We start from the raw sequence: 13119 nt of genomic DNA, 5'->3' as shown, positions 1-13119 counted from the left end.
GTTCATATTCTTCCTCAATTTAGCCAAACACTGCCGCTAATTTTAATATTTGTTCTGTTATTGTGGCAAAGGACGCTACACGTTTGAAACCCTTGTCTGTTTCCTTTACATAGTCTTTCATGAACCTCTCTAATCTTTGCATCCCTGTCTTCAGAACATGTTCGTTCGATTCTAACGTATACACTGTCTTGTTCACTCCTGCCAACGTGGCCCTTACTACTGCCACTTGTTCCTTTGTTAGCCTTAGCATCTATTTTTTCCTTGTAATACGCTGCATCTGCTTTATCTAATGTCCCGAAGAGTATCTTACTCACCTGTCCAACGAAGTTAAAAACTCCTCTTTTCCTTTTAGTCTCATGTTTCGTCAGCTGTTGTACTAGCTGTTGCAGACCTGTAATTTTTTTCTATGTGGTGTTTTCCCTGCTGATCTAGTACCATACACTCTATTAATCCTACGTTTAGTTGTTGTAAGGTGTCCCGTCACCTTTGTACCGCTGTTTTACCGTACCTTTCTGCCTTCTGAAACCTCTCTGTTATAGCATCTAGATTCACATACGTAACAATTTTCCATTTGGTGCTGTATATGTTTACTTGTCCTAAGTTATCATAATATAATCCTGAAGAACTCGAAAACTGTGTCACCTGAAAATTGTTCGTTGCATACTCCGATGCAGTGATGTCGTATGTGGCTACCACTATAAGGAGTTGGACAATTTTCTACTTGAGTGCCATACCTGAAATTTAAAAGAACTATTTCAACCTATTTGCATGTACTTTTGTTTCGTTATTTCTCTTAATTTTTATTACTACATTAGGACCTTCAACTTTTAATACTTCAAATGGACCTCTCCATTGCTAATTTCCGAGATCTACCACGTCTCACCGACTCATCGTGCAGTAACACTTTATCTCCAACTTTGAATTCTGTTTCATGTCATACTGTCCCTTACTGGTTTTCTTACTCTTTATAAACGAGTCTCTAGCCACTCTGTGGGCTTCCTGCTGCAGTACTCCTGGCATGTTGACCCTATTCCCATGCAGTAGTTCGAATGGTGTGTAACCTGTGCTGCTGTGTGGTGTAGTGCTGAACACAAAAATTGCATACGGTACACATTTGTCCCAAAAACTTTGATCGCCTTTTTCAAAGTGTCTGAGATACTTTACAAGTGTCCTATGACCTCTTTCTAGCGCACCATTTGATTCTGGGTGATAAGCTGTAGTATGTATACGCTTAACTTTCAACAGTTTACACACTCTTTTAAAAACGTAACTCAGAAAATTCGAACCCTGATCCGATAATAATACTGATGGAATTCCAAACCTTAAGACAATGTTTTCCACGAATGCTTCAGCTACCGTCTCGGCATCTTGCATTTCTGTTGGAAGTGCTAATGTAAACTTAAACCGTCCTGAAATGTTAACATGTACCTTTTGCCGGTGCTGGATACATCTAGAGGACCTACTCAAATACTGTCTCTGCAGTGTCTGTAATCTCTAAAGGCATCCTTGTCCTCATCTTCGTGTTTCTATTTGTCTGACATGAAGGACATTTCCGAATGTAATTTTCAACATCACGCTTCATTCCGTGCCACCGCTTGTACGCCTTTATTCTTCCTAATGTCCTGTGCATTCCTTGGGGCTCTCCCAAAGGATTATCATGCATCTCCTTCAGTACGTTCTTTTCCTCCAGACTCATTTCCTCTTCGCTATCTGCTTCCTGTTCTATTTCAGCCAACACTTGTGCTTGCCGCACGTTTACGGAATTTTGTTCCCCACTTGCTTGTGCTACAGAGATCCTCTCTGTTTCCATATTCTGTTTCGCATCTATCTCTTCCTTCCCTTCATGCCTTATTCTGCTTAGCGCTTCCGCATTACTATTTAGCTTTCCTGGCTTGAACATTACCTCATAGTCATAATCTTCAAGCTTTAGTCTCCACTTCAGGAGCCTCGAACTCGGATCTTTTACACTGAATATCCATGCCAGTGCCTTGTGGTGTGTTACCACCGTAAAGCTTCGTCCATAACTCCTGGAAATGGAAAAAAGAACACATTGACACCGGTGTGTCAGACCCACCATACTTGCTCCGGACACTGCGAGAGGGCTGTACAAGCAATGATCACACGCACGGCACAGCGGACACACCTGGAACCGCGGTGTTGGCCGTCGAATGGCGCTAGCTGCGCAGCATTTGTGCACCGCCGCCGTCAGTGTCAGCCAGTTTGCCGTGGCATACGGAGCTCCATCGCAGTCTTTATCACTGGTAGCATGCCGCGACAGCGTGGACGTGAACCGTATGTGCAGTTGACGGACTTTGAGCGAGGGCGTATAGTGGGCATGCGGGAGGCCGGGTGGATGTACCGCCGAATTGCTCAACACGTGGGGCGTGAGGTCTCCACAGTACATCGATGTTGTCGCCAGTGGTCGGCGGAAGGTGCACGTGCCCGTCGACCTGGGACCGGACCGCAGCGACGCACGGATGCACGCCAAGACCGTAGGATCCTACGCAGTGCCGTAGGGGACCGCACCGCCACTTCCCAGCAAATTAGGGACACTGTTGCTCCTGGGGTATCGGCGAGGACCATTCGCAACCGTCTCCATGAAGCTGGGCTACGGTCCCGCACACCGTTAGGCCGTCTTCCGCTCACGCCCCAACATCGTGCAGCCCGCCTCCAGTGGTGTCGCGACAGGCGTGAATGGAGGGACGAATGGAGACGTGTCGTCTTCAGCGATAAGAGTCGCTTCTGCCTTCGTGCCAATGATGGTCGTATGCGTGTTTGGCGCCGTGCAGGTGAGCGCCACAATCAGGACTGCATACGACCGAGGCACACAGGGCCAACACCCGGCATCATGGTGTGGGGAGCGATCTCCTACACTGGCCGTACACCACTGGTGATCGTCGAGGGGACACTGAATAGTGCACGGTACATCCAAACCGTCATCGAACCCATCGTTCTACCATTCCTAGACCGGCAAGGGAACTTGCTGTTCCAACAGGACAATGCACGTCCCCATGTATCCCGTGCCACCCAACGTGCTCTAGAAGGTGTAAGTCAACTACCCTGGCCAGCAAGATCTCCGGATCTGTCCCCCATTGAGCATGTTTGGGACTGGATGAAGCGTCGTCTCACGCGGTCTGCACGTCCAGCACGAACGCTGGTCCAACTGAGGCGCCAGGTGGAAATGGCATGGCAAGCCGTTCCACAGGACTACATCCAGCATCTCTACGATCGTCTCCATGGGAGAATAGCAGCCTGCATTGCTGCGAAAGGTGGATATACACTGTACTAGTGCCGACATTGTGCATGCTCTGTTGCCTGTGTCTATGTGCCTGTGGTTCTGTCAGTGTGATCATGTGATGTATCTGACCCCAGGAATGTGTCAATAAAGTTTCCCCTTCCTGTGACAATGAATTCACGGTGTTCTTATTTCAATTTCCAGGAGTGTATATATATATATATATATATATGGTCTAAACTGTTTTACTGCATACCCTATGGCCAATAATTCCTTTTCTGTTGTGCTATAATTTAATTCTGCCTTGTTCAACGCTCTAGACGCATATGCAATGGGCAAGTCTTCGCCCACTTTCTTCCCTTGCGATAACACGGCTCCCAGGGCGGCGTTACTCGCATCCGTTGTAACAGTAAACGGTTTCGTGAAATCTGGGTACTGAAGTAGCAGAGGATTTATGAGCTTCTCCTTCAGCTCTTCGATCGCATCCTTCTGTCGTTCTTCCCAGTCATACTCATTTCCTTTCTTTAAAAGCTCATGAAGTGGCTTTGCAATTTTGCTGAATTGTGCAATGAAACGGTGGTAATAGCCTACTAGTTCGAGAAACCCTTTTAATTATTTCGTTGTTCTTGGCTGTGGAAAGAACTTTACCTTCTCCACCTTCGCCATATCCGGTGCTATTCCTTTGTCAGTAACACAGTGACCTAGGAAGATTATACTTCCTTTCTCAGGAATTCACACTTGTCTGGTTGCAGCTTCAATTTGTGCTCTCGCAACCTATCAAATATTTCCCAGAGCTTTTCGTTATGCTCCTGCAGGTTTTTCCCATAACATACTATGTCATCTAAATAAACAAAACATTTCACACTTTTCAGACCTGCCAAAACTGTGTTCATTAGTCTCTGGAAACATCCTGGGGCTCCCTTCAGTCCCATCAGCATTCTCTTATATTCATAATGTTGATAGTTCGAACGGAACGCAGTTTCCTCTCTCTCCTTCTCATCCGTCAGTATCTGATGGTATCCACTTGTAAGGTCAAGCGTTGAGAAGTATTTTGCTTGCCCTATCTGGTCCAAAATATCGGAGATGTTCGCTAGTGGAAATGCATTGCCTACAGTGATGTCATTTAACTGTCTGTAGTCCACTACGATTCTACATTTCTGCTTGCCACTGGCGTCTAACTTTTTTGGAACCAATAGTAACAGTGCGTTCCAGGCGCTCTTACTTTCGACAATTATGTCATCTCTTAACATCTGCTCTATTTGTTCTTTTAGCACTACTTTCTGCGTTTCTGGGATCCACTACGGTCTGGCATTTACTACCTTCCCCGCATGTTCCGGCGCAATTGGTATATTGTGCTTTACTGCGGAAGTATAGGACAATTTGTCACCTGGTAAATGAAATTACATCTCCGTACTCCGTGCTAACCTCCAATAGGGCGCTTTTCTCTTCCGCATTCAAGTGATCCAATCTTAATTGCTTTCGCAGAACACTAGCACGACTTTTCGCCTTTCCTACGATATCCGTGCTACATTTTACTTTGCGTACTTTTACGAGTCTTTCTAACTCTTCCGTCATTAACCTGACGTTTCCTAAATGAACTCTGTCCTCTAACAAGTTCAATGCACTCACTATGAATTTACCATTTCGCACTTTCACCAAGGATTCAGGTACATGCACCCCCAGTGCAATTTCCTGTCTTGGAATAATCATTTCTTTTTCGCTTCCCCGTGGTACATTTCCTTCCACCCTTAATAACATTCTTTCCTCTCGGGGGCCGTATTTCCCCGCCTAATCCTGAATCCGATTCGATCTCATATCCCTTCGGTTTTCTTCTACTGTCAAGGCTATATCTCGCCCTTGCAGCCTTATTACTTTACCTGCATAGTCTACCTTGACCGTATGTTCTGTTAAGAAATCTCTACCTTTTAAACCGTCGTACGGGATGTCTAATCCCGATCCGTACACATGGAACTTGTGCCAGACTTTTCCAGCACCTTCCACATTTAGGTGTATCCCTTCTGCACCTATCGTACTCACAGCTTCGCTTGTTACAACCTTTCAGCCGAAGCCTATCTGCTACATTAATTCTAATTGCACTTTTCACTGGAATACTTATTCTCTTTAGTAAACATAACTTTGTTCCTGTGTCTATCAACATCCTTAAATATCTTTTTAACTCTATGCAGTACAATACTAAAACATCTACTCTGTTGCACAGTCTATTATCCTAACTGTGGGTTTCTCTCTTGCAACAATGCCTGACTGTGCGGCCTTGGTGGACCGTGGTGACCGAGCGGTTCTAGGCGCTTCAGTACGGCACCGCGCGACTGCTACGGTCGCAGGTTCGGATCCTGCCTTGAGCATGGATGTGTGTGATGTCCTTAGGGCCGGCCAATGTGGCGGAGCGGTTCTAGGCGCTACAGTGTGGAACCGCGCGACCGCTACGGTCGCAGGTTCGAATCCTGCCCCGGGCATGGATGTTTTTGATGTCCTTAGGTTAGTTAGGTTTAAGTAGTTCTAAGTTCTAGGGGACTGATGACCTCAGAAGTTAAGTCCCATAGTGCTCTGAACTATTTGAACCATTTTTTTGTTCTTAGGTTAGTTAGGTTTAAGTAGTTCTAAGTTCTAGGGGACTGATGACCTTCGATGGCCGGCCGGTGTGGCCGTGCGGTTAAAGGCGCTTCAGTCTGGAACCGCGTGACCGCTACGGTCGCAGGTTCGATTCCTGCCTCGGGCATGGATGTGTGTGATGTCCTTAGGTTAGTTAGGTTTAAGTAGTTCTAAGTTCTAGGGGACTGATGACCACAGATGTTAAGTCCCATAGTGCTCAGAGCCATTTGAACCATTTGAACCTTCGATGGCTCAGAGCCATTTGAACTATTTTTTTGTGCGGCCTTGCCCCCTCTTAGTTTCCCTGCGCCACTTTACCGGTTCTTCTAGGTACTGGACCCTGCCTTTTGTCCAGGTGTGTCAGGGCCCTTGATGACAATCCTTAGCGTAGTGGCCCTGCCACTTACACTTAAAGCAGGCTACATTTTTTACTCTTGTACACGGGACTCCACATTTACCTGGTAAATTGCATTGTGGACATCTCCACTCCCGTAAACGTCCATGGCTTTCTCTGTGGTTCCCTTTGAAATCTCTTACATCTATCAGATGAATTTTCCTTAACCTCACCCGACATTCTGCGTCGGCGTGCCCAGGCTTGTCGCACGCATAGCAAGAGTTGGTGAATTCTTTACACGTCACTGCCCTGTACTCTACCCTCTGGCTTATTCTTCCTGCACTTGCTCGCAGTATGACCTCTCAAACCGCAGTTGAAACATTTTAATTCCTTAATATCTCTAGAGCTCGCCACCGTATCCCGCTTTTTCATGGACAGTATCGCGCTCGCCTCTTGCAGTGCTAACTCCACCGCTGCCGCTAGCGTAATTCCATCGCCTTTGCTTCTTGTTATCGTTTGGATTCTATCACTGCTTAACCCTCTTACAAAACAGGCTCTTCCTAACGAATCGACCAATTCTATTGCGCCCTTCAAGTTATCTCTAGCCGTGCCCATTTTTACGGCCTCCCTGAAATCTGTGCATCTCGTCAATTCGATTTGCCCACAGCGCATTTGGCTCTCCCTGTCCCTGTCTCGCTTGAAAAATCTTACACGTATAATAGTCTATGGTGTGCTTACTCGCATAATTCTCTTCTAACACGCACTTCACTTCTTGCCACGTGCTCGTGCGTTCGCGCACTTGCTGTGTCGATCCGGCTTTTATTTTTGCTTTCACAAATTTTAACAACGTTTCGTGTTCCTCCGGCTTTACTAGCTCAAATGCCACATCCACATTTTCAGTAAACTCTCTGAGCTCTCTTTTGTTCCCCTCAAACAGTTTAGAAACAATACACAATGCTTCTCACTGATATCTTACCGCTACTGGTGGACGACGAAGCTCCGATAGTCTGGGGCATCTTGCCAAACTTAACTTTGTTGACAATTTAAAGCTACAATTTCTTAAAACAAATTTATGTGTACCGCTTCGCTTGGTGCGTCGTCTGGTTTGTTGATCCGCATTGCTCTGCGCTGCTTTGTGCCCGCGGTGTCCCGCGCTGCTGAAATGCTAGCCGGCACGGTAGCTCAGCGTGTTCGGTCAGAGGGTTACGTGCCCTCTGTAGTAAAAAAACTGAGTCAATCGATCAACAACGAACATAAATGGATGTCTTACGGCGTCCGCCCCGAGCAGACACAACGAACAATAGCGAACACAATGAGATTTAAAAAAAAATGCATTGGTCGCCGCACTGCTGGGCTGTGCCGGCCCCGTCGCGCGTCTCGGCTGCCGCTGCTACGGCTGCTGCCGCGTCTGCCGCTACTAGGCCCGGACCCTCGGTCTCGAACCCTCGACCCGCTGGCTGCTTAGGCACCCCTGTGCCTCGTCGCTCTGCGTCGTGCTGCTGCTGTCCTCGCTACCTCGCACTCGCTCGGACTTCTGGGACTCTATTGCCCTGAGGCTGATAACCTACTTGCTTTGAAAGTTGCGAGTCGTCACAACTTCCTACAGATTGCTACAGTCGCTGTAGCAATGCCTACTGGCTGCCTTCAGTGGATCCTACCTCCCAACTGCCCAAGTGCCTTTGTGGTACCCCACACCTGGCACCAAAAGATTTTATGTCGCGTCCCAAGTGTGTATTCTGCCTGAGATTGAGAGACACAGTTCATAATCACAACTTAGCTGGTTGGCTTTAGTGAGAGGGAGACACTAAAATCAGAGTCCCACAGCTGCTGCCTATCGACGCCTGCCGACTATCTCCTCACAGACTCGCACATCGACTGCCTCTTCCGACTAAGCCCCTCTCTCTCTAACTACTTTTTTCTCGGAGCGTCTTGCTGCAGATTTTTATATCATTTTCCCTTCGACCCCGCCGGCTATTGCCATGACGTAATTTCGAGGGCAACTTGCCTCCTTATTGGCTGCTATTGTGAACTATTTTTCAGTGGTTCTTCAGCAGCTGTGTGGAGGGGTTGAGATGCTTCTCTTAATACGGTCATACACTGCGTCCGAAGCCCTGTATTGGCTTCTCATGATGTAGGGCTGTCCCCACCAGAAGACCATCTCTCTTTCTCCTTCTTGTCCCACGCTCTCTCTCTTACTATTAGTGCTGTTTTCGTATTAACTTCATTTCCACTCCTTCTCAAGGTCTCATTACCAGAAGTGTACACAGAGCCCTCCTTCTGCCATTATGGCTTATAGCTTTTAGCATGCTGTTGACACGGCTGCCCGTCAGCCTAGCGCCGGCTAGCCAGCCCGCTTCAGGGTCTGTGGCTCCTCTCGCTGCGCCTAAATACATCACTGTTGCTTCTTTATAGTTCTTCAATTCTGTTATTAACAACACCTTAACAATTCCCTGTTTTGTTGTTACTAGTGCAATTCACACTTGATTTCACTCATGAATATAACACTACCAACCGATCCCCTCTTCTAGTCAAGTTGTGCCACAAACTCCTCTTCTCCCCTATTCTATTCAGTACCTCCTCATTAGTTATGTGATATACCCATGTAATCTTCTGCATTCTTCTGTAGCACCACGTTTTGAAAGCTTCTATTCTCTTCTTGTCTAAACTATTTATCGACCATGTTTCACTTCCATACATGGCTACACTCCATACAATTACTTTCATAAACGACTTCCTGACGCTTAAATCTGTACTCGATGTTAACAAATTTCTCTTCTTCAGAAACACTTTCCTTGCGATTGCCAGTCTACATTTTATATTCTCTCATTTTCGACTATCATCAGTTATTTTGCTCCCCAAATAGCAAAACTCATCTACTACTGTAAGTGTCCCATTTCCTAATGAAATTCCCTCAGCATCACCCGATTTAATTCGACTACATTCCGTTATCCTCTTCTTGCTTTTGTTGATTATCATCTAATATCCTCCTTTCAAGACGCTGTCCATTCCGTTCAATTGCTCTTCCAGGTCCTTTGCTGTCTCTGACAGAATTATGATGTAATCGGCAAACCTGAAAGTTTTCATTTCTTCTCCCTGGATTTTAAGTCCTACTCCGGATTTTTCTTTTGTTTCCTTTCCTGCTTGCTCAATATACAGACTGAATAACATCGGGGCTACAACCATGTCTCACACCCTTTCCAGTCATTGCTCCCCTTTCATGCCACTCGACTCTTATAACTGCCATCTGGTTTCTGTAAAAATTCTAAATAGCCTTTCGCTCCCTGTATTTGACCCCTGTCGCCTTCTGAATTTGAAAGGGAGTATTCCAGTCAACATTGCCAAAAGCTTTCTCGAAGTCTACAAATGCTAGAAACGTGGGGTTTACCTTTTCTTAATCTGTCTTCTAAGATAAGACGTTGGGTCAGTATTGCCTCAAGTGTTCCAACATTTCTACGGAATCCAAACTGATCTTCCCCTTTCTTATCGACTTAATATCTGCTTCGTCCTGTATCACAGGGCTAGAATATTACACTCATTACAGAATTCTAAGAGCATGTTCTACCTCTGTCACAACATGTCTCCTCACTTTTGAACTCTCTTAAAGTAAACAGCTCATCACATGCAAAGTGTCTCAAGGTAACAGCACAGAGAAGCTGTAAATTTGAGATTTATACTACGTATTGGTTTATAAAATCGGTAATGTAGCTGCTTTTATTACCATAGTCATCTCTCCCTGCGTAAGTGGGAGATTGATATTTTCTTAGAAGATCTCACCGCAACGAGAAGCACCTGATTAGCCCTTCAACTCCCAAATCACTTCCGTAGTACTCACGCCCTCGCTTCCACCCAACCGGCCGCGCGTCATTCACATCAAATTAATCATGAGACTTCCCTTGCATGGTATTTTTTTCCTACAGTCGCATTACACTCGCCTCGTGAAGGTCATAGACGCTTCCATGACATTTCTGGAGCCGGCTGTTGTGGCCGAGAGGTTCTAGGCGCTTCAGTCCGAAACCGCGCTGCTGCTACGGACACAGATTCGAATCCTGCCTCGGGCACGGATGTGTGTGATGTCCTTGGGTTATTTAGGTTTAAGTAGTTCTAAGTCTAGGGGGCTGATGACCTCAGATGTTAAGTCCCGTAGTGCTTAGAGCCATTTGAACCATTTGACTTCTCTGGAAGCTTCCCACAAGCTAGGTACTCACTTCCTCCCATACCAAAATTGGGTGGTCACCGTCACCAAATAGCTGAAGACACCCAACGCTAATTGCATTCTGTCTCTCAGTAGTCTTGTCATACTGGTGGAAGTAAGTTTCTTAGAATTCTAGTATACTGTTGCCGAATTAATCATGCTGAGACCAGTCAGTCTGAGTGCAGTGGGATGTTTCACTCACTTCTCCAAACCCTCCATGCCTCCGCCACCGGACTGCATGCAAACAGCTCCACCGGGTCGAGAACCTTCACCCACCCTCCAGGACTGTACTGCGCCTGGCCGACAATCTACCGCGCTCTCCGTGCAGGACAGCTTTTAATGATTCCAGACTCGTAAAAGTTGTGCCACCCTTCTCAGAAGGGCTGGGCGCTTAAATGTCCCTGGGATAAACATCAGGATGTTGAACAATGTGCTTCCTCTCATCCTTCCAGCAAAACGAAACGTTCTGAGATGTGTTTTCGAAATAGCCCAGAAAGGTTGACGCAGTGAGCAATAACAAAATACCAGTCCACTGACGGCCACATCCCAAACGTGTAAGAGTCTACGGACCTAGGTTTCCTTCCGAATATAGCCCTATAGAGGTGTTCCTATTGGCTCCCGCCAAATTAGTGGGTAGATGCTTCAAGAACGCAAATGGGAATCACTGGAGGGAATACAATGTTCTTTTCGAGGAACACTGTTGAGAACAAACATTTGAAACTGACCACAGAAAGATTCTCCTGTCACCAACGTAGATTTTCACATAAGGAACACGGAGATGAGATATGAGAAGTTAGCTCTTATAGGGAGGCATATAGGCAGTCTCTTTCCCTCTATCTATTTGCGAGTGGAATAGGAAAGGGACTGCCTAGTACTCGTACAGGGTACCCACCCCCAAACACCGATCGATGGCTTGCGAAATAAGCATATAGTTACATGTAAATATATTCTACCTGTTAAGATGTCAGTCCATCTATTTGTAAGCACACAACACTCACGGAAAAATGTTGTCTCTTATTTATCGAGAAAACAAAGGACGGAAGTTCTGCTGCTGGTAATCTCTGTAAAAACCTTCGCGTTAGCCCGTAATTTTCTCACTGCACTTACTTCACGAAACGTATGCGAGAGGTTGTAATATGTTTGCCCACAATACTTAGAAGAAACGGTATAGAGCTCACATCTCAACTCCAATTTCGTCAGAGCATCACTTACCATAGTCTCGCGAATCTTACGGTGGTCTTCGATGTATAGGATTTGAGCCCACCTAATTTTGACGAGTAAGAAATGTCCCCTGCCAAGCTACAGACGCCTTTTAATTCTCTCAAAATCCTATCACGTTTCGACCGCACCGTTCCAGTAGTTAGAAGGCTGACAGGTAGAGAGCTGGCAAAACGAGAAAAATTGCATACTAATGTACAGGAGGAAATTCACAACCATGCAGAGTATATGCGGACAGCTCAGAGAAATTCAGAAGAGTAAGATCTACAATTCATCGATATCGAATGACGCTCTATAAATATCACTCTGTACATGTCTTAATCTCCTTCATCATGTTCATGATTACCAAGCTAGAAACACGACAGCGTAGTGGTGTCTGAGTCTTCATTGACAGCAAAGTCTCTCTCTCTCTCTCTCTCTCTCGTAAATCTACGAACTATAAAAACTTCATTGACGTCACCTGGTAGAGAAATCAATAACATTTTACTGCAGCTCTCTTTTCCAATATATCGGGAAACAAATACTGTCTGCGTATTGACACTGAACACATGTGGTGATCCTACTAAGTATACATGTGTTGGTTAACTGGAGCTGGAGACCAGTGATCGAAGTTGCTTCCACAGACCTGTGTAATGTTTTGTTGCCTGTACTGGAGGAAGACCATATCAAAAATCAGTCACAAGGAGAAGGTTCTTGTGTTGTCGTTGTTTCAAAAGCAGTTTGATACTTTTTTTGCTGTAACACATCAAAACAGTGTATCACTACAGCTCAATACACAGCCAGCCATACATTTTGTTTTTCTACCTTGACTTCGAAGACTGTGTCAGGGGCTAAACCGACATTAACACATTTCGATCCATTGCCTCTCACAGAAGCCATCTTGCATGGTGTAAACTATGCTGGTCATACAACACACAGGATGGTTGAAATAAGACATAGGTGGTGTTTCTTACGGACAAAAATGACGAAGACATTACAAAATATGGAAACTGGAAGAGTCTGCGGCACTGTGGAGTGTTTCCAAATAGCTGTCCAAACGTGATGACCCCTACATTTAATCTCATCTTCCGCAATGATGTGGTAACAGATGTCTTGGCGTTCTATTTATGAGAGACCAACAGCATTGATTCCTCATGTGGCAGCTATGTATACGATCACTGTTTCGGTGCTGGTCATCCCCGGAAGCGGTTGCTCTCTCCAAGACTTTCTCCATCTCAAACAAGTAGTGTCGGTCAATTATTAAGTCGTAATCAACAGAGCAACAGCGAACGGACGGGATGGAAAAGACATCATCAATACAGGATGATGTACTGTAATAAGCACCACAGATGATAGTTCAATCAATTTTAGAAATTATACCAGTTTTCTGTAATTTCGATGCCAACCAATGACGTGGTAGCACGCTTCCCAATTTTTGTATCATCACTAAACCACACCTCCACTAGTTTGCGAGTACCATATACCAGATTGTAAATGTAGATAGATGACTGTGCAGTACGTTTATTCATGGTTAATTCTGGGTCATATACA

The sequence above is a fragment of the Schistocerca serialis genome, chromosome 3, assembly GCF_023864345.2.
Source record: "Schistocerca serialis cubense isolate TAMUIC-IGC-003099 chromosome 3, iqSchSeri2.2, whole genome shotgun sequence".
Classification (NCBI taxonomy): Eukaryota; Metazoa; Arthropoda; class Insecta; order Orthoptera; family Acrididae; genus Schistocerca; species Schistocerca serialis.
This window is presented reverse-complemented; position numbering follows the sequence as displayed.